At 52.8% G+C, this 21,170-nt stretch overlaps 1 protein-coding gene across 4 annotated transcripts in view; it reads right to left on the bottom strand.

The window, feature by feature from the left end:
- Positions 1 to 21,170, bottom strand: part of Sorcs2 (sortilin related VPS10 domain containing receptor 2) — a 390,666-nt gene that overhangs the window by 234,038 nt on the left and 135,458 nt on the right. Inside the window, exon 1 of one of the 4 annotated variants that reach the window (XM_052736099.1) lies at positions 14,686 to 14,718. The exons of the other annotated variants lie outside the window; for them this stretch is intronic. The gene's annotated coding sequence lies outside the window, so the exon portion shown is untranslated. Of the gene's footprint in view, positions 1 to 14,685; positions 14,719 to 21,170 lie in introns of those variants that run through there. 4 annotated transcript variants of the gene reach the window in all.

Here is a 21,170-nt window from a genome sequence, read left to right as displayed (position 1 = left end):
GGCGGGCAGGAGGGAGCCAACAAATTCTCAGGCCCACTTCACCGTCAATCAACAGACACCACGTGGCACCAGGAAGGCAGAGAGGAGGGGAAGGGTGACTCCCCACAGGAAGGGAGGGAGAAGAGGAAGGAAAAAGGCCTTGTGAATCCAGCACCAGGAATCATGAAAAAAGTGAGAGGCCGGAGTCAGTGGTCCATTTACCACAGAGGCCCCATGCATTAGCAAATCCTCCTGGCCCAGCAGGACAGCCTGCCCTTGGTGGGGTCTAGCCCGGGGGCTCATTCCCCCTAGTCCAAGACAAGTCACCAGGCTTCCCAGATCTACTTGTCTGTGCAGACCCTGGTCAGGCCACACCTCTGACACTCACATTCAGAAGCTGGCCCGGTGCTCATGTCCATTCATCCACATGCGGATCAGAGCTCCTCTGTCTCCCCAGAGGCCTGGTCCTCTCCATCCCCATGGTCACTACTTGGTCCCTGGTAGGCCAGCCTCTGACAGGCAGCAACTCTACCAAGACCTCGTTACCGTGACTATCACTTGGGCCGTGTGTGTGTGTGTGTGTGTGTGTGTGTGTGTGTGATTCCCATGCCTGGAACACCCCCTTCCACTCTGGGTTACCTTCTCCTCATCATTCTTAAGCTCCTTCCTTCAGGAAGCCTTCCCACAGGCTGGGTGCTCCAGGGGAAGGATCTACATCTGCCTCTGGCCCACACTGTCTCCAGAACCTAGCCAGGTGCCAGCACATTAGTAATTGCTGAGCAAATTAATCAACTGAGAACTAGCTCAGATGAACAAGACCAGCTCCCGGTGAGGCATTCCCACACTGCCTTGCTTATAGCCTGCCCAGGTGTGGAGGTGGGCTCTAGGATAGGGGGGTATCCTGCCATCCCATCAGAACCCACACACTTGGGGGCAGAGGCTCAGCACAAGGTGGAGCTGCACTCCCATCTTCCTGTACTATGACACACTGGCCCTCATAGGAGGTGCCAGAGAGGGGAGATGCTGATGTGTCGGTAGGGGAGAGCAGGCTGTGGGAAAACCTTTCCAACACCATTAAGTAAATCCTTGTCCCCTCCACTCCGTGCACGACATGCACCCCACACAGCACCATGGGCGGATGGGATAACCACTCTCACTACACAGATGAACAAAGGAGGGGAACAGAGACGAAAGCGTGCCCCTGAGGTCACACTGCAAGAACGCGGCTGGGATTTGAGTGAGGGGACGAGTGAAACGGATGGTGACATTAACAACGAAGGCAAGACAACCTCAAGGAGTCATCCAGCAAAATGCCCAGACACCACAGGCGCAGGGACCCTGACCGGGACAGGCAGCCAGAGTCCACATCTGTGGGGGCTGCGTTCCCAGGCCCCAGCCAGGACAACTCTGCCTCTGCATTTACCTTAAAGGTTCTAAGCAAGGGCGCTGGCCAGGGTGTACGTGATGCGACGTGTGCCACCCAGCAGAGAGCAGCAGCAGCCACACTCACGGGTCTCCACGCACAGTGTTCTGGAGAGGCTGTGGAGTCCTCCTAAGAGGGTGCTTCCTGCAGCAAGCCACAAGCTCCTGACCCCTGGGAGAGCAAGTGCTTCTGCCGGGCTGACCCGTCTCCACACCTTCCATCCTGTTCTAGAAAGGCCTGGCTCTCTTGGGCCTCAGCAGTTCCCCAGGCTCCACAGGGCTAAAGCTTACTTCTTCTGTCCCCTGGCTGCTCAGGCTAAACAAGACCTCAACTCAAGTCTCTAAAATGAAGTTCCCGGCTCCATCATGACTTCGTCAAAAGGTCGCTGCCCTTCAGAGAATGGCTGGGCAAAGATGTGACACCTTGTGAAGTGCTGTCCCTGGGGAAAGGGTAGCCTGGAGACCATTTTGAAATCACTAACCAGAAAGAGCACTCGCCCCAAATTCCCAGCAAACCAGAAGCTCTGGGACTACTAGGCTCTCTCTCAGGAGGCCCCTCTGGGCCAGAGGGAATTAGACATGGCCTAGTTAAGCTTACAGAGACCCACAACCATGCTCTGCAGATGACAGTGTGTCTGCTGTGCAAAGGACCCCAGCCTGCCAGGTGGGTAGCCACAACTGGGGACAGGGAGCAAGAGCCCCAGCCCCAGAATGACCACTCCCCCCCCATCATGAAGCAGGCTGGCCATCACTCTGGAGGCCCAAGGGTTGGAGGCCTTGGAGGGAGCCGTGTGCCAGTGACTCAGGCATCTATGGGGCCATGGTCAGGGGCTCGTCCTGAGTCAAAGATGGCCATCTCTGGTGCAGGTCACACACTTAGCCTGCTTGAGCCTCAGTGTCCCCAGGCACCCAGGTGGGGCAGGAGTTGGCCAGATTCAAGAGCCCTCACCGGAAATACCATACTCAGCCACAGAGGCTATTCTTACAGCTACCCAATGGTCCTCTCTTGGAATCATCTGGGCTGCCGCCCAGACGCAGAGGAAAACCTTAGAAGAGCCACAGGCAGGGTGGGAAAGACAGGCCTGTTTCACCAACAAGACTCTTTCAAGGTCCCTTCTACACGCTGTAGTGGTGACATTAGCAGCCCTGCCTTTATACAGGGGATAATCAGAGCAGCTAAAGAAATCTCAAACCCATTTGTCTTCTGACCTGGTAACTCCACATCTGGAACTAGTCTGCAGATGTCCCTCCACCTGAAACTCAGATGCCCTGGGCAGCTCCAGCTGAAGGCTGGAAGGAGCCCACTTCTAGCCCTGGGCTGGGAGAAAGCACTCTGCCACCCGGGATTCAGTGAAGACCCAGTGAGTTCAGGGTGTAGCCTGTGCGGAGTGGGTATGTCACTGAGGAGGCGGAGTTTAAGGTCAGGCTTGGGGTTAGGTCTAGGGGTTCGTGCCAGAACTAAGGCCAAGGTTGGGTTTGATTTCGGGCTAAGCAGAGGCAAAAGTTAAAGCTAAAGTTAGGATAAGGTTAGGAATGAACTTTCAAACCTTGTTAGACTACTTAGGACCAGAGCTTGGATTAGGGCTAGAGGTAGGGTTAGGATTCTGGTTAGGAGAGGGAGGAGGAGGGGAAAGAAGGAGGAGAGAAGAGACTGGGGAAGGGGAGAGGGGAGGAAGTGGAGGAAAAGGGAAGGAGGAGGAAGGAAGTGGGAAGCGTTTGCCAGAGCCCTCCAGGCTCCCACCCCTCTGCCTCTTGGAGGAATGCTAAGGAAAGAGACAAAAAGCCTGTGGCCACTCAGAGGCAGGCCCTAGCCACCAAGGCCCAGAGGCAGCTCTCTGTGAAGGGTCAGGCTCCTGGTTACCTCTGCCCTGGGCCACATAGAGTGCCAGCTCTGGGGAGAAGCGGAAGAGAGCCCCGCCTCTCTGCTAGAATGTTTCTCCGCAACTTGTTACTGTTTTCTTATTATTTCAAAGTAACAGTGTATAAGAGAGGACTTAAAAGATACACCAGTCAGATGGAAAAATAAAAATGCTTTAAACGCAGGAGAGGCGGGTCCTCAAACACCTCCTGGCCCCCTGTGTGCCAGGAAACACCCTCCATCTGGACCCCATCCTTCCTTCTCGAGGACCAAGCCCATCACCTATGTCTCCAGGAATCCGGAGCGCAGTCTCCCCTGGCTGACAGCAGTCTCCCCTGGCTGACAGCAGTCTCCCCTGGCTGACAGCAGTCTCCCCTGGCTGACAGCAGTCTCCCCTGGCTGACAGCAGTCTCCCCTGGCTGATGGGACAGGAGACGAGAGGAGGAAGGGGAAGCAGGAACAGGAATGACCCATGTGACCCAGGCTGCAAGTGCCCACCGCCCTTCCTCACCGAGAGAAGCCAGGAGCTGGTGCCAAACAAGAGCTTTCATAACCAAGGCAAGGTCTCAGGGGGCACCAGATGCACAACTAGACCAGGGATATGCCTTGGTATTTGTCATAACTCACCTTGTGGACACTTATCATCTAGAGGAGTTTAAGGAGAGATGTTGAAGAGCCCCCCTCTCCCACCCCGCACCCTCTGCACAGCTAGCTGGGCCTCCGGGGAGATGGTGTGGCTGGGATACTGGTTTCTACCTCTGCTCACTAACTGGACAGAACATGGACATCAGGGATGCATCTTCTTGCCACAAAGCTAGGCAATTCTCACGCTACCTCCTTACTGAGGTCCTACTGAGCCCCCTGCATGGATGTCACGTCTCTTAAACCTCTATAGCTCTACACCCTGGGAGACATGTTGCCCCATCTGTGGGAAGCTGGGGCATAATGAGGGAGGTTTATTTGACCAAAGTCACACCGCCCAGAGGTGGCGATATGGGCTTCTAGCCTGACATCTCACCACCACACAGCCTCTTTTGGCTGCCGTCAGCATTGCTGGGGAGAAAGAGTGCCCTTCGCCAGATGAGAAAGCAAGGACAGACCAGGTGGCAGCCATCTGAGTCCCTGCTGTGACCAGATTCACATCCTGAAGTGTAGTCTCTGCAGAATCAACTTCTCCCACACTGAGCCACGAAGCCCTAGACAGCAGCCTGTATGGGCAGGCAGCAATGGAGGCCCCATTCCTGTGTGGCCTTTGCCGGGAATCCAGCCTGTGCATCAGCACCACACTGTCACCTGTACTCCAGGCACACTCTCTGATAATGAACCATTCCAGAAGAGGACCAAATGAGGCCTCCATCATCTCTGCAGAGATGGATGCTAGCTCTGGTTTGAGAGGGTGGGGATCTGTATTCACAGTTCCTATGACTCCTCCACCTAGCGGAAACTCAGCACAATTGAGTTGCAAGGCTATTGCCAACATGGATCAGAGAAGCAGGCCAGCATGAAAGAAGGGCCACCTCCCACACAGGGAAGGGTTACCCTTTGGTTACCTCAGGGTACCAAAGCCCCTTGCTAGACTTTCAGGGACAGAGGCTCCCATCCCTGCATTTGCCACAAGTACTTTAAAGGTTTGGAGACTGAACAATTAAACACACAAGGCCACAGCCCCTAAGCTCAGTCATTCAAACACGAGGATGGACAGATGTATGGCTCACCTGAACATGGCCACCCTGCTAAGCCTGAGATTCTTTTCTAGCAAACTTTAGGCTTGTTCCCTCTGTCCCACATCCCCAGCACCTCTCTATACCCCAGGGCTCACTTCAGGGCCCCTATCTTTGATGACTTTGGGGACCCGCTCCCCAGTTTGGCCAGGCCAAAGCAGTGTAATATCTGGAGTCCTGCAGTTCTTAGATGGGGTAGACTGAGTGGTAACCCAAACGGTCCATGGGCCCAGAACCTGACTATGGTCTTGAGTCTTTGCGTATGTCACTTAAGATCTCAAGGTGAAATGGCCTGAAATTCCCAGACAGGCAGCCTCGTCCAAGACAAAACAGTGGCTACATCCTAAGACAAGCAGAGAGAGTGGTGTGTATAGCCAACAAAGGCTGGAATTGATGGAATTATTGCGTTCTCCAACTTCCAGCCCCCAAGGAGTGAGGTGAGACCCAAGACACATTCCTGCTGCTATGCCACATCTGGACACTTTGACAGCCCAACAAACCAACAGACCCCCCACAGATGGGAACACTGAGGCTCAGCTAGCGAAGGTGGTGCACCCAGAAACTCTCCCCACTGGCAACTGATAACTCCAAATCTGGGTCCCCTTTCCACTGTCTTTAACCGCTACTCACAAGAACTGGCCCCAGATGAAAGGAGAAGGGACAGACCCTGCTTGCTCCTTCCGCAGGCCCTCAGGAAGAGGCTGGAGTCCCGCAGTGGCCATGGAGCTCAGATGACTCAGAGTCTAACCCTTCATCAGTCACCCGCCTTTCATGGGCACAAAACCAGCACTTTAAAGAGGAGCTGAGAATGAGCTGGGAAAGGACCCCATAAATCAAAATCAGCCAGCAGAAAATAAATGTATGAGCGTTACTGATCTGTAGAGAATTGCATTTCTACATTGACTCTGTTTAAGGGATAATGTGTGTTTTAATGGGCGGGTCTCTGCAGGCTTTCCCATTGCAGCCATCCCTTGCAAATATTATTTACTCTCCATTTTTCAGAACCTGATTGAGTTTTAATTCACCGATCACTCTTTCTTAATAGTCACTGTAAGCAAAAGTTATTAATGAAATTACATGGTTCTCTCTTTTTTATTTTTTTGCCTCTGCTGTTCAACACGATGCTCATGGGCTTCTACCTGAAAGAGCTGGCGTTTCTCAGATCTATTTCTGGCAATGAGAGGTAATTGGATAGGCCTTGGTGCCGTTCCTGCTCAGACGCTTCAATACTAGAAGTGCCTGGGGTATCTCCTGCAGGTGGATGAGAGTTGCTGAGCCTACTTTGAAACCAGAAATTCCTTAACTAGCTCTCAGACCCTCCCCTTCCCCCCAGATCCCACCAGATGGCCATATGTATGCTGTCTCTGATAGTCTCTATTGGAAACAAGCTATCATGTCAGAGCTGAGGGGCCTGGCACTGGGCAGCGGCAGGCTACCCTTGCTGGAGGAGGAAGTGGTAAGCAGGGTCAGCTGGGAGCAATGGCCTCTGGCATGCTCAGGAAGATGAGGCTTGGGTACCAGCTAAGGCAGACACCTTGTTGCCCAGTCCAGGCTTGGCCTGCAAGGGCTGGGGAAGGAAGGGCTTCTGTCCTATTTGGGGGCTGTTGTGTGACTGACTTCTCTGATGGTTCTTAATTACAGTCTCCCCTCTGGAGCCCAGGTACCCAGCTGCATGTAGCTGTGAGACAGAGTCTACGCAGTGCCATGGGAAGGGATGCCCAGGGCAGTGACTGTGCCTCTCCCGGGGCTGTCTGGGGGAGGAGGCTATAGGTGCCTGCTCCCTGGGAAAAACCTTCACAGAGGTTTAAAAACTGCCTTGGTGGATGGTGGGAGCAGCTGAAGTTATGTCCTCTGCAGCGGGGAGGAGGGGAGTATGGGGACATGTGGATATGGGGTTCCTATAGGAGGGAATAGTTCAGCTGTACCTATGGAAGGGACCTGACATCACTTCCTGGGAAAGGCTGGCCTCTGATGCCTGCAGCCTCAGGCACCGCATGCTTCTCTTAGGCCTCCTACTACTACTACATGCCAGTGTCTGACTAGCTGCCACTGCATAGGGATGCCCACACAGCTGACCAGCATGTCCGAGTGGCCGTCCTGTCCACACACAAGCAGGATCAATCACATCTGGGTGATCTGACAGCTCAGTCTGACGTTCGGGGCCATCCTGAAACAAATATCTGCAGCAGAACTGCCCACGAAGGGTACTTTTGTGGGACTTTAACTGTAGTCTGGGCCTTGAACACCTCCCCAAGTCCAACATATTAAAGGCTTTGTCCCCAGGGTAGGCCTCTGGGTGGAGCAGAGGAGCCCTAAGAAAGTGGGGTCTGGTCAGAGGTCCTCACAATACTGGAACACACTCCTGAAGGGAATTGTGGGAACTGAGTCCCTTGCTTTGTCTCTTGATACTTCCCATAAGGTGAGCACTTCTGTTCCCATCTGTGCTCCCTCCCACCAAGATGCCACCGTGGGCCAAGGCAACAGAGCCAACTGACCATGGGCTATATAACTGCCAAAACCAGGAGCCAAGACCAAGCTTTCCTGGTAGACGCTGGCACTCTTGGTGTATTACAGTCGCAAAAAGCTGACTGTCCTGTTTTCTTCTTCGCTAAGCTACTTCTTTTCCCTTAAATAAGAAAATTTCACATCATCCCAAGAAACGAAAGGGGGCGTGACTAGTCAACCCGCCAATGAGAGGTCAGGGGGACCTAAGATTCGTAGCTTAAGCATCTGCAGAAAGCCTGACACCCCAAAAACCCAGTCACGGGGTGTGGTACTTAATACTATCAACTTGATGGTGTCTAGAATCATCTAGGAGACAAGGCTCGGGGCGTGTCTGTGAAGATGATCCCAAAGAGGTAGAAGGTGAGGAGGAGGAGGGAAGATTCAATCAATACGGGCAGGTAGCATCCCGTGGGATGGGGTCCTGGGAGAAAGCGAGCTGGCTGGGCACCAGCATCCATCTCTCCCTCTGCTTCCTGACTGTGGACACTACGTGACCAGCTACATCAAGGTCCTGTCACCATGCCTTCCCAGACACAATGGACTGTACCCTAAGACTGGGAGCCCAGAGAAACTCTCCCTCCCTCAAGCTGTTTTATAATACACCAGGGAATGCTGTCATTTAACCTAGACATCGCCGGGGCCAAAGGCAGTGTCCACAAGCTCAGGCAGCTGCTCTCCGAGAAGCCAGGCCCTGAGTGGAGGCTCACCCTGAGCCCTTAGGTTCTGTGAGGACAGACGTCTGTGGTCCTTGCACAGCTGTGACCTTTGCCATCTCTGCAAGGTCACCGCCGCTTTGAGGATGGTCAGGGAGGAGGCCCTGGGTTCTGCCAACGTTCATGTCATTTACGGAAGTCGCCATAGCTGAGAACCTTGGAGGCCTAGGAATCTTCCAGTGTGTCCCCAGTTGGGGCTCAGGGCAGCCAATTAGACAGACGGAGCCAGCATATAGGGCAGCAGAAGAAGACTCGTTACATTTGTGCTCTGAAGGCCCGAGACTTGATATTTTAAGGCGTTTTTTGAAAACAACATTTGGTGATTTCTAGAGCAGGCCTCCGCAGCTGTCTGCAGCATGTTTTCTAAGCATAGCGTGGCCTAGAGGAATGTAGCACTTGAGAGGGGTTTGGTGTAAATCCAACATATTTCTAGTGAGTCCCTTGCCTCTGCTTAGAAAAGGAATCCAGAGGCTTAGAAGGTTCTGCTTCCCCTGGCTACGTGGCTGTGGGCACAGGGCCAATCTCCCAGAGCCTTGAGCAACGTTTGTATGAACTAATCAGCTGGGACATCCTCTCGCTCATGGTGGAAGGAGGGATGAGAGGGTAGCCAGCACCACTTACGGCTTTCCGGTTCTCCTGTGGACAGGGACACCTCCACTCTGCATCCCAGCATGTCGCCAAGCAGCCCTTAGGTTTGCGTGTCTCAGATGACAGTTTAGCTGGACCTGTACATTTCTAACCTGGACCACTAATCTGCATCTTTGTCCACACTATACAAACCCTACAATACCCTTGACCTCCCTCTAGGCTGCTCCAGCTCTTGATGAACGTGCCATAAACCAATAAGCCAGAAAGTAAACGACAGACACGTCTCAATAACCTTACTTTTGCTTTTGCATTATTGGGGATGGGACCCAGGGTCTTGCTGATGGTAGTCATCTGCTCTACCACTGAACCACTGAGCCCCAAAGCAGTAGTGCAGGAGATTCCACTCCCAGCAAGCCTGACTTCTCAGCCACTGTTCCCAGCACAGGATCGGGAGCCAGCAGGACCTCATGAACAACCATCCATTTGGGGTTCAGATGAGACATATGCACTACACACATGACAGACACAAACAAAGGGGCACAAAGTCCAGAAAAAGAGGGGCCCTGACACAAGGCCTTTCCTGGTGACTGTCTCAAGCAGGTTCATTTGGAATTGGGGCTGTTCCCCAACAATGGTGGACTGCCCGGGGGTAGGGGCTGAGCTCCCCTCTAACAGCCATAGGATGGGCAAGACAGACTGGATCTGGCTCCCATCTGCCCGGGCAACCAGTATGAGATGAGGGTGGCTCCAGAGAGTGGCCAAGATTGGTGGGGATGCGCTGAGAGACTTCATGAGAAGCCTGTACCTGAAGCAGGGAAGCAGGCATACCCAGGAAGGTGCATTCAATTCCCCAGAGGACCTATGGGTATCCGCCAGGGAGCTGAAGTCAAGGGTCCAATGGGTGACTCTCAGTGGCCACATCTATCTCCTTTGTGTGGCCGTGGAGAGTCACTTCTTTCATTATTTGTGTATTTCATGAAAGTACATCTGTGATGAACAGCAGTGACCCTGGCTTCTGCAAGCCATTCATCTCAATCTGGTTATCACTAAAGCCAGGAGAAAACACGCTCTTAGGTTCTTAGTGAACAGCGGGCATGTGACAGCTCCCGTGGGGAGGATGGAAGTTTCTGGACGTGAAACATTTTCCTTTCTGAAATCCACTTTACAAGCTCTCCCCAGGGCGTACCCAGTGCCTCCTTCTCCAAAGGAAGGTCTGCAGATGGTTCTGCAGGGGCCAAGTGTGTGGCTGAACTGCATCTTAAGAACATCAACCCGAAGGCTCCCTGGATGGAGGAAACTGTTACTACAGCAGACACATCACATCCTATCCCTAGCAAGCTTCCAGGATGATGAGCTCTATCTCAGCTGCAGCAGAGAGCCTTCCTCCATGGGGGTGAGGGAGGGCCCCATCACCATCCCCTGTGGCTAAAAACAGAGCCCTCTCCATCACTGTGACAAAGACAAAAAACTTGAATTAAGAGCCTCGTCTAAAATTGACCATGATTGAAAGTTAATGATGGTGCAAATTTGGCAAAATTATTTTCACGTGCATCAAGATGTGGCTGTGGCATGCAGTGGGGAACCAGTGATGGGCATCTCCTGAGACCCTGTAGTGCACAGGGCCATGTGGCTTTCTGATGCACCCCTTCCTTAGCCTCAGAACCCTTGGCAGAGATCTAAGCTGTCACCACCGTCACATAGCAGTTCTGGGGCTGTGCCGACACATCTGCTTGTCAGCATCCCGGGCTGGAGTCCATGCTCACTGCACTTTATAATAACATTGCATTTATAATAACAAGCCAGGGACTAGCCCGATCGAGGGCCATTCCAGAAACTGTAGCAGAAACACTTAACTACCACACAGTGTGTTGGGAGGTATACATGGCACGTCCTCCCTTTTTCCACACGGACTCTAAAATGTCTGTTTACGTGTCTATTTCCTGATCTTTGCAGACACAAACCATGTTCATTCCCAGCCGTAGCGCAGAGCCAGGGTCCAGCCGACAGCTGTAAGTACTTATTGAACTGGAATGCGGCACATGATCTCTTTATGGTAACTTTAAAAATATGTGTACTTGCACAGCTCCATAGGAACCAATACAGACATATGTATGTACACATCCCCATAAAAACTCCCCACAGAGATGTGTGTGTGTGTGTGTGTGTATGTGCACACCTCCCCAGGGACCCACAGACACATGTGCACGCACTCATCCGCAGTAGCCCAAAGAAGTGTGTGTGTGCGCCCACAGACGTGCGTGCAAAAAGCACACAGGCAAGAATGGCGTCTGTATCTGCATGATGAGCAATGGCTCCTGGCTGTCATGAGTCAGTTCCTCACTCTTCTGCCTGTTCCTGCTTTTCTCCAGCAAGCAAGCTATTTGCAACCTGGGCAAACACTGAGCAGTAGGAGAGGTCGTGTCTGTGACAGCTGCACAGAGATGTGCTCCGACTTTGAGCCAAGCGCTGCTTCCTGACCTGGCTTCAAGTTCTTACAGTCACCTGGCTTATGTGTTTACGTCATATGTGCTGATTTAATCTCCCTCACATTCTGTCCCTGTCACTGGGGACACTCAGAGCTGGCTGTACATTTCTCTGTGAGGAACCAGATGAAGACTTACCTGTGACTGAGTCCCCCTGAGAAGACAAGCTCCTCTCCCTCAGAGTCTGTCCAGCCCTGAAGTCAGCTTGGGCCTGCAGGAAATCCCACTGTCTGTCTAAACTGACCAGTGCGGGCAGAAGTAGGGTAATTATGTGGCTGAGTGAACCTTCAGGAACCTGAGCCCATGTCAAAGGTGTGACAGGGTCAAAAGCTGCTCCGGAAAAATGCCCAGCTCTTGAAGGCATGGCCTCAGGACAAGGAGAGAAGGTCTAACCATGGGGCTCACAAAGGTGGTTTGGCCAGATGTAACTGAGGCATCACTCCTGCCCATCTGAGAGGCCAGGGCCTCAGTGGCAGCCTGGATCGAGGGAAGAACAGATAGCCATGCTGGCTGGCCTCATCCAGGAAGGGGGTAGTGCTACCCAGATCTCCCCCAGCGCCGCCCCCCCCCCAAACACACACTGGAAAAGCCTGGGCCACAACAGGAGCCTGGCTGAGTCCACACTGCCCCTCTGCCGTGCCTTGTCTCATCCTGGGAGGCTGACTGGTACAGTGTCTAAACAAATGACCAAATGTTCCACTCTGAACAAGACTCCCAGTCCCCACCCCACATCCCAGACAACTGGGAACTCAGAATGGACCCCAGGGCCAAGGATAAAGTGGAACCATCAACCTTCGAGAGTTTGCTGGGCAGGAAATCGGCAACTTGGAGTTAGTCAAAGATTCGCAGCTGAGACATCAACGCGTACAACACAATAGAAAAAAACAATACAGCCAGGTTGTGGTGGCGCATGCCGGTAGGATTTGCTGAAGGAGGTGGAGGCAGGAGGATCACGAGTTCGAGGCCAGCCTGGGCTACACATTTAAAACAATATATGAATAAACTAGATCTACCTGACTAAAACTTAGGTGTTTGTCCCCAGTTTCTTTTGGACCTGACAACTAGCACTTATGAGATGGAGGGACTGGGTGTGGCTCAGTGTGAAGCACCCAGCATAGTACCTGGGAGGCTGGGGCTTCACCCCCAGCACCTCAAAGGGAAGGGGTGCGGAGAATAAGAGAAGAGGAGGAGAGGAAGGGAAGTAATTTAGTTAGCTTCTCTTTTGTTATGTTAAAACACTGACCAAAAGCAACTTGGGGAGGCAGGGGTTTACTTGGTTGCACTTTACAGTGAATTATCCCATCATCAAGGGAAGCTGGGTCAGGGACTGAGCAGAGACCACTGAGGATCACTGCTTACCGGCTTGTTCTCTCCTGCATGTTCAGCTCCCTTTCTTATACATTGCAGACGCGCCTGTCCAGGGATGCTGCTTCCCCGGGAGACGACTGGATGCTCCTTCGTTAATTGGACCCCCCTTCATCGCCAATCATGAAAATGCCCCCGCCAATGTGCCTACAAGCCAGTCTAATGGGGAGAATGACAAAGGCTCATACTGGAGCACTCCCGTTGCCAAAGAAAACCTGCAGACGGCAAATGAGCCAGGAAGATGTGTTCAGTGTCATCAGTTACTGAACAAACATCAACTGAACCACAATGCAAACCTTACACTTAGGAGAACGCCCAAAATATAAAAGTTGGCAATGCAGGGAGCTCCAAGGATGGAGTAACTGGCGCCCTCCTGACCCAGGGTTGGGACTCAATGGTCCCAGAGTCAATTTGGCATTATTTTATGAAGTTAAATCCATCCTTTCATACATGAGTGACCCCACCCGGTATTCATCCGAGAGAAACAGCGGCGTATATCTACACAAAGACCAGTGCAGGGTTCACAGCAGCTTGTACATGACAGGAAGGAACATAGAAACTGACCAGATGCCCTTCAGTCAGGGACAGGATAAAGAAACCACTGGCCTGTGTGTCAGGAGACCAGAAAGTACCACAAAGGAACAAACTCCTGCCACACACCACACGGATGGTCTGTAGGCATCACCAGCTAAACATGAAGTGTCCCACAGGTTCGGATATTAAAGGTTGGGTTCCATCTTGTGGAGCTATTTCGTGAGGAAACTTTAAGAGTTGGGACCTAGTTGGAGGAAGTGATGTCACTGAGGGGTATGACCTTAAACAAGGTTCTAGGACCCTCAGTCCTTTCCTTGCTTTTCTACGGCCACCATGAGATGAGCATGTCTGCCCCAGCATGCCCTTCCACCATGATGCATGTCCTCCCACTATGATGTATGCTCTCCTACTGTGATGCATGCTCTTCTACCATGATGCATGCTCTCCCACCATGATGCATGCCCTTCACCATGATGCATGCCCCCCCCTATAATGTATGCTTTTCAACCATGATGCATGCTCTCCTACTATGATGCATGCCCTTCCACCATGATGCTCTGCCTCCATGGGCTGAGCTGTGCTTTCGAAACTACAAGCCATCAAAGATCTTTTCTCCTTATAGGAGTATTTGTCACAGAAATAAAATGCAGACTAACATGCAGGATTTCCATGAGTGTGAAAGAAGCCTGCCTCAGAAGATGGCACACTCCGCATTAGTCTCCTTGCACAGCACTCTGGGAAAGGCAGCATGTTTGAGTGAGAGACAGAGCCACAGGTGCCAGGGCACTGAGTACAAAGGACAAGGTCCTGGGCTGCTGGGTGCTGATATGGGGGAGCACATACTCCTGGGTACTCAAAACTTACCTAGGAACACACTTTAAAAGGCATGCTTTAGGGTATACCAATTATACCTCAACAAACCTGTGTCAAATAGCAAGTACTTTGATTGCCCCAACCACTGACTTAGGAACACCCAGCTTATAAATGCAAGGTCCAGAGCCGAAGCAAACTGACCATGACATACCACCAAGATCTTCGACAACAGATGTTAATGTGGAGATCCCCAAGTCTACTCCTTGATGTCCCCTTAGCACGGGCTGCCCATACTGCCCTCTTCCTGCCCCTATGGCACATGCCAACACCAGGCAGCTGTGCTCAGTTTCCCACCAGCCCCACAGCCTCCAGCCTGAGCTGACTCTGCCCTTCCAGGGTTCCCCAGCATGCAGGCACCCTATTTCTGTCAGCTTGCACAACCATCGTGACAGCTAAGCAAGGAGCTGTCATGGGCACCACCACACGTGGAAACTGAGGCTTGATGAGGCGAAGTCAACACAGCATCCTCCGCAGGGTACAAGACCCCAAAGAGATGAAGCTCCATGCCGCATGCTCCCCAGTCTCTGTGGAGGCGGTTACACAGCAGCTTGGTTCAAATGCGAATCATTAAAACCCGCAGCTCCAGAGCCCCAGGATCTACACCACCGACCATCTGTGGGCCCACACACAAGAGAAAGGACAACCTGGGCTCAGACTCAACCCGTGCTCTTCTTCATCTGATGATAAATGGATAAAGTGCTCGCCAAGACATCGAAATCTGAAGCAGAAGGAGGCGGAGTGCAAGACCTACATGTGAAATAATGAATTCATAATCCTCCCAAAGACAGTTGGCATGGGAAACTGACATCACTATGGAAACCAGGCAAGCATGGCATGTCCCCGGGAGGGCAGGGCAGAGCCACCTTAGCTCTGGGCTGCAGAGAGGGATAGGGCTCCGTGCTGGGTTTGGCAGCCCTGGGAGAACCCCGGTGCCTCCAACATGCTATTGGTTCCAAAGGGCCAGAGGGGACAACACCTGCCCAATACACAACTCAATCTGGGAAAGCCTTGGCTTGCACACACAGCTCTCAGAGTGTGGGCATGGGCAGAAAGAGGTGGCATTCTGGGTGGCAGGCCAAAAAAGAGCAGCTTCCTGGATGAGCAGCCCTGAGGTTGGTGGGGAGGGATCAACCATGGCTGCCTGGAAGGCAAGCGGGCACCTATTGACTGGGGAGCCAAGGAAGAAAATGGCCAGAGACAGCATGGAGATGTGAAGGCCTGGGATGTGGGAAGGAGGCGCTAGCTGGAGAATAAAGGGGAGCAATAGCAGTGTCCCGCCAGAGGAACCCTAGCAAAGGAAACGGTTGACCCACCCGAGAAACAGCTCAGGACTGGGGGAGGACTGAGGGGCTCGTGGAGCCATCACGGCACAGAGCAGGGAATGCTAACAAGATGAATGGTGCTGCTGTGCCAGAACACTGACTCCACCTGCCCACACACAGGCCACAGGGCTCTCTCTCTCTCTCTCTCTCTCTCTCTCTCTCTCTCTCTCTCTCTCTCTCTCTCTCTCTCTCCTCTCTCTCTCCTCTCTCCTCTCTCCCCTCTCTCTGGAAAAGCTCAGGCAACATCTGCGTATTGTTTTTCAATAAGAATTTGGCTGCTGAGGACCCTAATTGTAAATAAATCTTCTGGAGTTAATTCTGCTCTCACCTTCCCTACAGCTCATTATTGAGGAATCCTAATGGCGAGGTTCCCAAGCAACCCAGCTGTCCTCTGAATACACACTTCTCCCCTCCTCCTCCCCAAGTAGAACCATCTTGGCTCACAGCAGGTCGCTGGGCCTGGTGTTGCAGGCCTCTGCTTGGGCTCCCACACTGGAGCTGGGAGGACTCCGCAGAGATGCTGAAGGCTTCTTAGCCAGGGTGGACCTGAAAGCCGAGGCCAGGCTGCAGGTTACAGAGACCAAGAACATGGTCTGGCTGCAGTCAGAGCTGGTGACTTCTGAGGTTTGTTTGCTTTGCACATGGCCCTGAAGAGTCCAGGGACTGGGCCCCTCAATCAGAATGGAGGGCCTGGCTGGGGACATCCAGAAGGCTGGCAGAGGTGGAATGTGGCAGGCCTGCCATGGGAGACCAGCTGGAAGTGCTAGCCCTGGGGGTGCTGAGCCTCTCTAAACCAGCGCCCCCCCCCCCACACACACACACACTGAGAGGTTGTTACTCCAGCTTCTTGTGAGGAAATGGAGACAGGCTCAGTGAGGCAGTTCACTACCCAAGCTCAGAAAGCTGCCATGTTCCCTGCCTGCCAGAAGACAGGGACAGAGAATGGCAGGACAAGGGGCTGAGTCCTGGTCAGAGCCACTGTGGGGTGATGGGGGCTACTTTGCAGAGAGCATGAGGAGCAGGGGAAGAGGCCGAGGCAGAGGCACTCTTTAAAGCACAGCAGAGAGGTGGAGTCTGGGGGAGGGGCTGAAAGGGGAGGACATCTCAAGTCCTCCAGGGGAGAAGGCTAGAGTGAACTTACGCTCACCCACCTCTCCTGCGTGACCTCTGAGGCAGACACAGCCCTGGGGCAGGCTTGCGAGTAGTGTCCTGTGGTCCAGCTAGCCAACACCTGTCTCGGTACTCTGGTTTCCCTGTCTACGCAAACAGGCAGCGGTGAGGGGCAGGAGCTGACGCTGTCCATCCAGGGCAGATCTGACTCAAGTAATATTCCTGTCAACACATGTGGGCCTTTCAGACAGAGTAGCTGCTTCCAGAGCCAAGGTGGTCCTCGGGCTCAGCCTTCTTGGAGCCTGCTCCCTGGTGCCACAACTAGAGTCGGGTCCTGTGTGCCCACCCCATCACTATCGCCACCACCACCACGGACCGTGAACACAGAATCTAGGCACTGGAGGGATGGCCACGTACCCTGAGGGGAAGAAAGATCCAAGCCTCCTGGGGCCAGAGACTAAGCCTGGGAGCTGGAAAGTTCCACACACCGAGGCAAGAGTGAAAATCCACTGACATGGAGCATGAGGCAGAGCAGCGCGGGTGGGGGGGGGGGGGGGGGGGGGCGGGGGGAGCTCTCATGCGGGGAATCTCCTGAGCTGAGATTTGGGGTCAGGGTTTGGGACCCTGCCAATGTCTCCATTCTGCCTGGAGGCCTTTCTTTTGAAACCATCTCTTTCTGTTTTCCCACTCCCCCAAATTTATTTAAAAATAAACTGCGAATCTGATGCACGCTTTCACCCCTGCTGTAGTGAGCAATTTCCTAGCGGGACTTAGAGCCAACACCAGCTCAGGAGCAGGCAGGCCGGCAGGGTTCCCTGTGCCAGTAGACACCATCACTGCAAACGCTCAGTCTGATCTGATGGATGGGGGGTGCTCTGCGGACACACCTAGCCCCCTCCTCTTCCACTGCACCCATGCACTGGTAGTGTGGGTGTCCCTCGGAAAAGTTGCCACATCAGGCTTTCAACAACACTAAAGCCTAAATAAGAATGTTCCCGTGGGGAACTTGAAGCCCAGAGAGGTTAAGTAACTTGCCCAAGGCTGAACAGTGGGAACTCACACCCAGGCTGTCAGGACTTATACCCTGCGCCTCACCCTGAGTTGACTGGATCTCTCATCTCTAAACATACTCAAGGTTGTGGTGTCCCTCTAATGGTGGTTTTTGCCTGGACAGATCAGTGTCAAAGATGGCAGGATAAACCCTCCCTTGCAGAAAAATGCGTACTTCCACTAACACAGCTGAGGCGACATCATTGCCATCGCCAGGCTCCCCTTGGGGCCCATCTTCTGAGACACTGGGCAGGGCTCACCACTGTTCTGGAGTCCTGGTTAGGAACCTTCATACACTGAACTACTCCTGCTTCTGAAGATGCTCCCTCTGTAACTCTGGCCAGGACAAGTTCCTGTCAACTTGTCCATGGACTCCCAAGAACTTCTCCAGTTCCTTCTCTCACCGGAGGCTCGGCTGAGTGGTTGCTCAATAGGATGCTGAGGAGAGAGATGATGGGACAATGGAGGAAAGGAACTGTTACATGACCAACTCCTGAGTCTTTCCGGTGTACCCAGATCTGCCAGAGACGCGGGAAAGAACAGACAGACAGGTGTCTATGCAAGAGGATGCCTGATTCTTTTCAGGGCAGACAACACATGAACACACACACACACACACACACACACACACACACACACACACACATATGACCCACCTCTTTGTGAGGCATATTAATGGGACCAGGTAAGGGGGCCTAGCTCTGCATGGGATAGATTACCCGGACTTCCCATTTGCCTTAGGTTATCAGGGATAAGGGCGTGAGGGATGAATGCCCTGACCACATCATGCTTGAGAAGACCAGGCCATCTGATCCTCAGAGGGTCTGACTAGACCACAGTCACCAGGGGAAGCCTAGAATGGGTTAGTGCTGCCCACATAGGTAAAATAAAGGGTAAAGTTAAGAGCTAGGGCTGGGAAAGCAAGGGACGGGAGGATGGAGAGGAAATGTCAAGAGGTGCCGTGCCTTCCCTTGCCCTTCTACAGATGACCGAAACACCACAGAGGAGGAGGCAGCAGGGCTCCTGGGCACCGGCCGCTCTCGCAGAACTGTGCAGCTATACTTCTGCTGCCGTGACAACCAGAATAAGAACCGTGAGCCCACATTCTATACCTGGAGATGCCAAGCCACACTGAAAGGCTTCTGGGCATATGACACTCAGGTTCAGTCTCAGCAGTGAGGCTGGGAAAAGCCCCATCCTAGCAGTGGTGGCCTTGATCCCCGCCAAGTAAGACAGAAGCAAGGGTTGGCAGGGAATTGATCTGACACTCTGCCAAGGCGAGTGGTCTCTCTTCCTGGGGTGTCTGTGAAATGCGTGTGTCCTGGAGTGTCTGTGAAATGTGTGAGTCCTGGGGTATCTGTGAAATGCGTGTATGGCTTTTCCCACTAGGGCAGCTCTGGTGAGAGGGCACAACCACAAACCCAGGTGCGGGACTCAGCAGCCTGCAGCCTGCCCCATGCGTGTTCCAGGAATGGCAGGTGCCTGTGTGCCCAGTGTGCAGAGCATGCAGCAGCTATGTCCCACTACATCCCATGTCTTGTCTTGCATACCAGTGCTCTCCAAGACCCTGGTGTGACATTGCCATGGCATCAGGATGTGTGAGAGTCACTACTGACCCCCTCATTGAAAGTGGAATGCCTGATGGCACTGACTCAAAACTCCACGTTGGATCAGTCATCCATCTCAGCCTGCAGCCCGCCTATCTCATTCCTCCTACCAAACCCCTGATTCCCATTGACATGCTCCTCCTCCAATCCCATGCAGGGGTTCCCTCAGTCCCGTGCAGGCTTCTGCTCCCATGTGCTTTACCTTCCACTCCAGCAGGGCCCCTCCCTCTCACAGGGACCACAGCAACCACTTGACATGGTCATCAGGGACATCTGGGCTTCCCTTCTACCAGCCATGCTGCAACCAGAGCCACGATTCCAAAAGGTAAATCAAACCAACCACCTCCCAGGACCCACTGGTGCCATGACAGCTGGCAGGCCTCTAACCTGGCTCCCTTTGGATTCTGACCTTTGCTACAACACAGGTCACAAGTGCTTTAGTGAGCACTCAGAGTGTGGTGGTGGTAGTGATGGTGGTGACAATATTGATGGTGATGGTGTTGATAGTGGCAATACTGATGGTGGTGATGCTGGTAATGGTCATGGTGTTGATGATAAAATTGACAATGGTGGTGGTGGTAATGGAGATGGTGTTGATAGAAATGGTTGTGATGACTGTAGAGATGGTAACGGTGGTAACAATGGTGTTCCTGGTCAAGTGGTAGTGGTGTTGAAAATGGTATGATAGTAGTGATGATGGTGGTAATGATGGCGGTGATAGTACTGATGAAATTGATGGTGATGATGGTGATGGTGATGATGGTAATGAGAGTGGTGATGCTACTGATGGTAATGGTGGTCATGATTGTAATGATGGTGGGGATATGGTGGTAGTGATGGTGATGATGGCAGTGTTGATGGTTGATGGTGGTGGTGGTAATGATGGTGGAGGTGGTAGTGGTGATGGTGTTGATGGAAGCAATGGCAATGGTGATGGTGTTTATAGAGATGGTGGTGGTGCGTGATGTTGACGGTGGTGGTGATGGTGATAGTGTGGTATTAATGGTAATGGCATTGATGGCGGTAGTGGTGGTGATGGTAACAGTGGTGGCAATGGTGTTGGTGGCGGTATTGATGATAGTGGCAGTAGTGTTGATAGTGTTGATGGTGGTGATAATGATGGTGGTGTTGATGGTTGATGGTGGTGGTGGTGTTGATGGGTGTAGTGGTGGTGGTGGTGATGGAGTTTATGGTGATAGTATGTGATGATGAAAGTGGTGGTGATAGAATTGGTCATGGTGGTGGTGATGGTGGGGATGGTGGTGCTGATATTGGTGGTGGTGGGATGGCAGAAGTGGTTAGCATAACCACTGCTCATACTCTGCCTGGGGAGGTGGCAGCCTCTGAGGTCAGCCTGTGCCGAGAACTGTGGCTTCTCAGAGACATGCCCTCTTGGACCCTATACCCAGGCCGCAGCATAGACACGGCTGCTCTGGGTGCCCAGAAATTGGCCAGTGGCTGGAAGCATTGAGCCACTGCTCCGTGAATCCTATCAACAGCTCTGCAACTCTGCCTGAAAAGTCAAATTTGTCAGAGAAGGTTGGTGGTAGCTTTCCTAAGGCCTGAAGTTGGAATGTCAGTTCCTCCTCTAGGGCAGTGAAATCTGCTTGGAAGAGGTACAGAGAGGCAGGAAATGTAAGAGTGCTGGCCAGGGGCACCATTTCCTAACAGGCGTCAGCGCTCACCCATTATGATGTCACATTCCTAGTTTCCAGATTGGGGTGGGCAATCAGAGGTGCTGTAGCTGTAGGTGTGTGTTAGAGATACAGGGGACATTCTCATGACCCTGCCTCAGCACCCACGGCTGGCTCCCTCTGCCCTTCTACATGCCATCCTCTTCACTTCTCTTAATTACTTCTCTCTTCCTCGTGACCAAATATCTGAGAAGCAGCAGCTGAAGGGAAGAGATGTTTATTTCATCTCATGGCTCGGGAGGTATACTCCATCACCGTGAAGGCGTAGCTGTGGGACCAGCTCCTATCTCTGGCACCACAAGGGTGCTTGCTCACATCTGGGCAGATGTAGAAGCTGAAAGGGAAG

The sequence above is a fragment of the Peromyscus californicus genome, unplaced genomic scaffold (assembly GCF_007827085.1).
Source record: "Peromyscus californicus insignis strain IS unplaced genomic scaffold, ASM782708v3 Scaffold_13__1_contigs__length_99412109, whole genome shotgun sequence".
Taxonomy (NCBI): Eukaryota; Metazoa; Chordata; class Mammalia; order Rodentia; family Cricetidae; genus Peromyscus; species Peromyscus californicus.
This window is presented reverse-complemented; position numbering and strand designations above follow the sequence as displayed.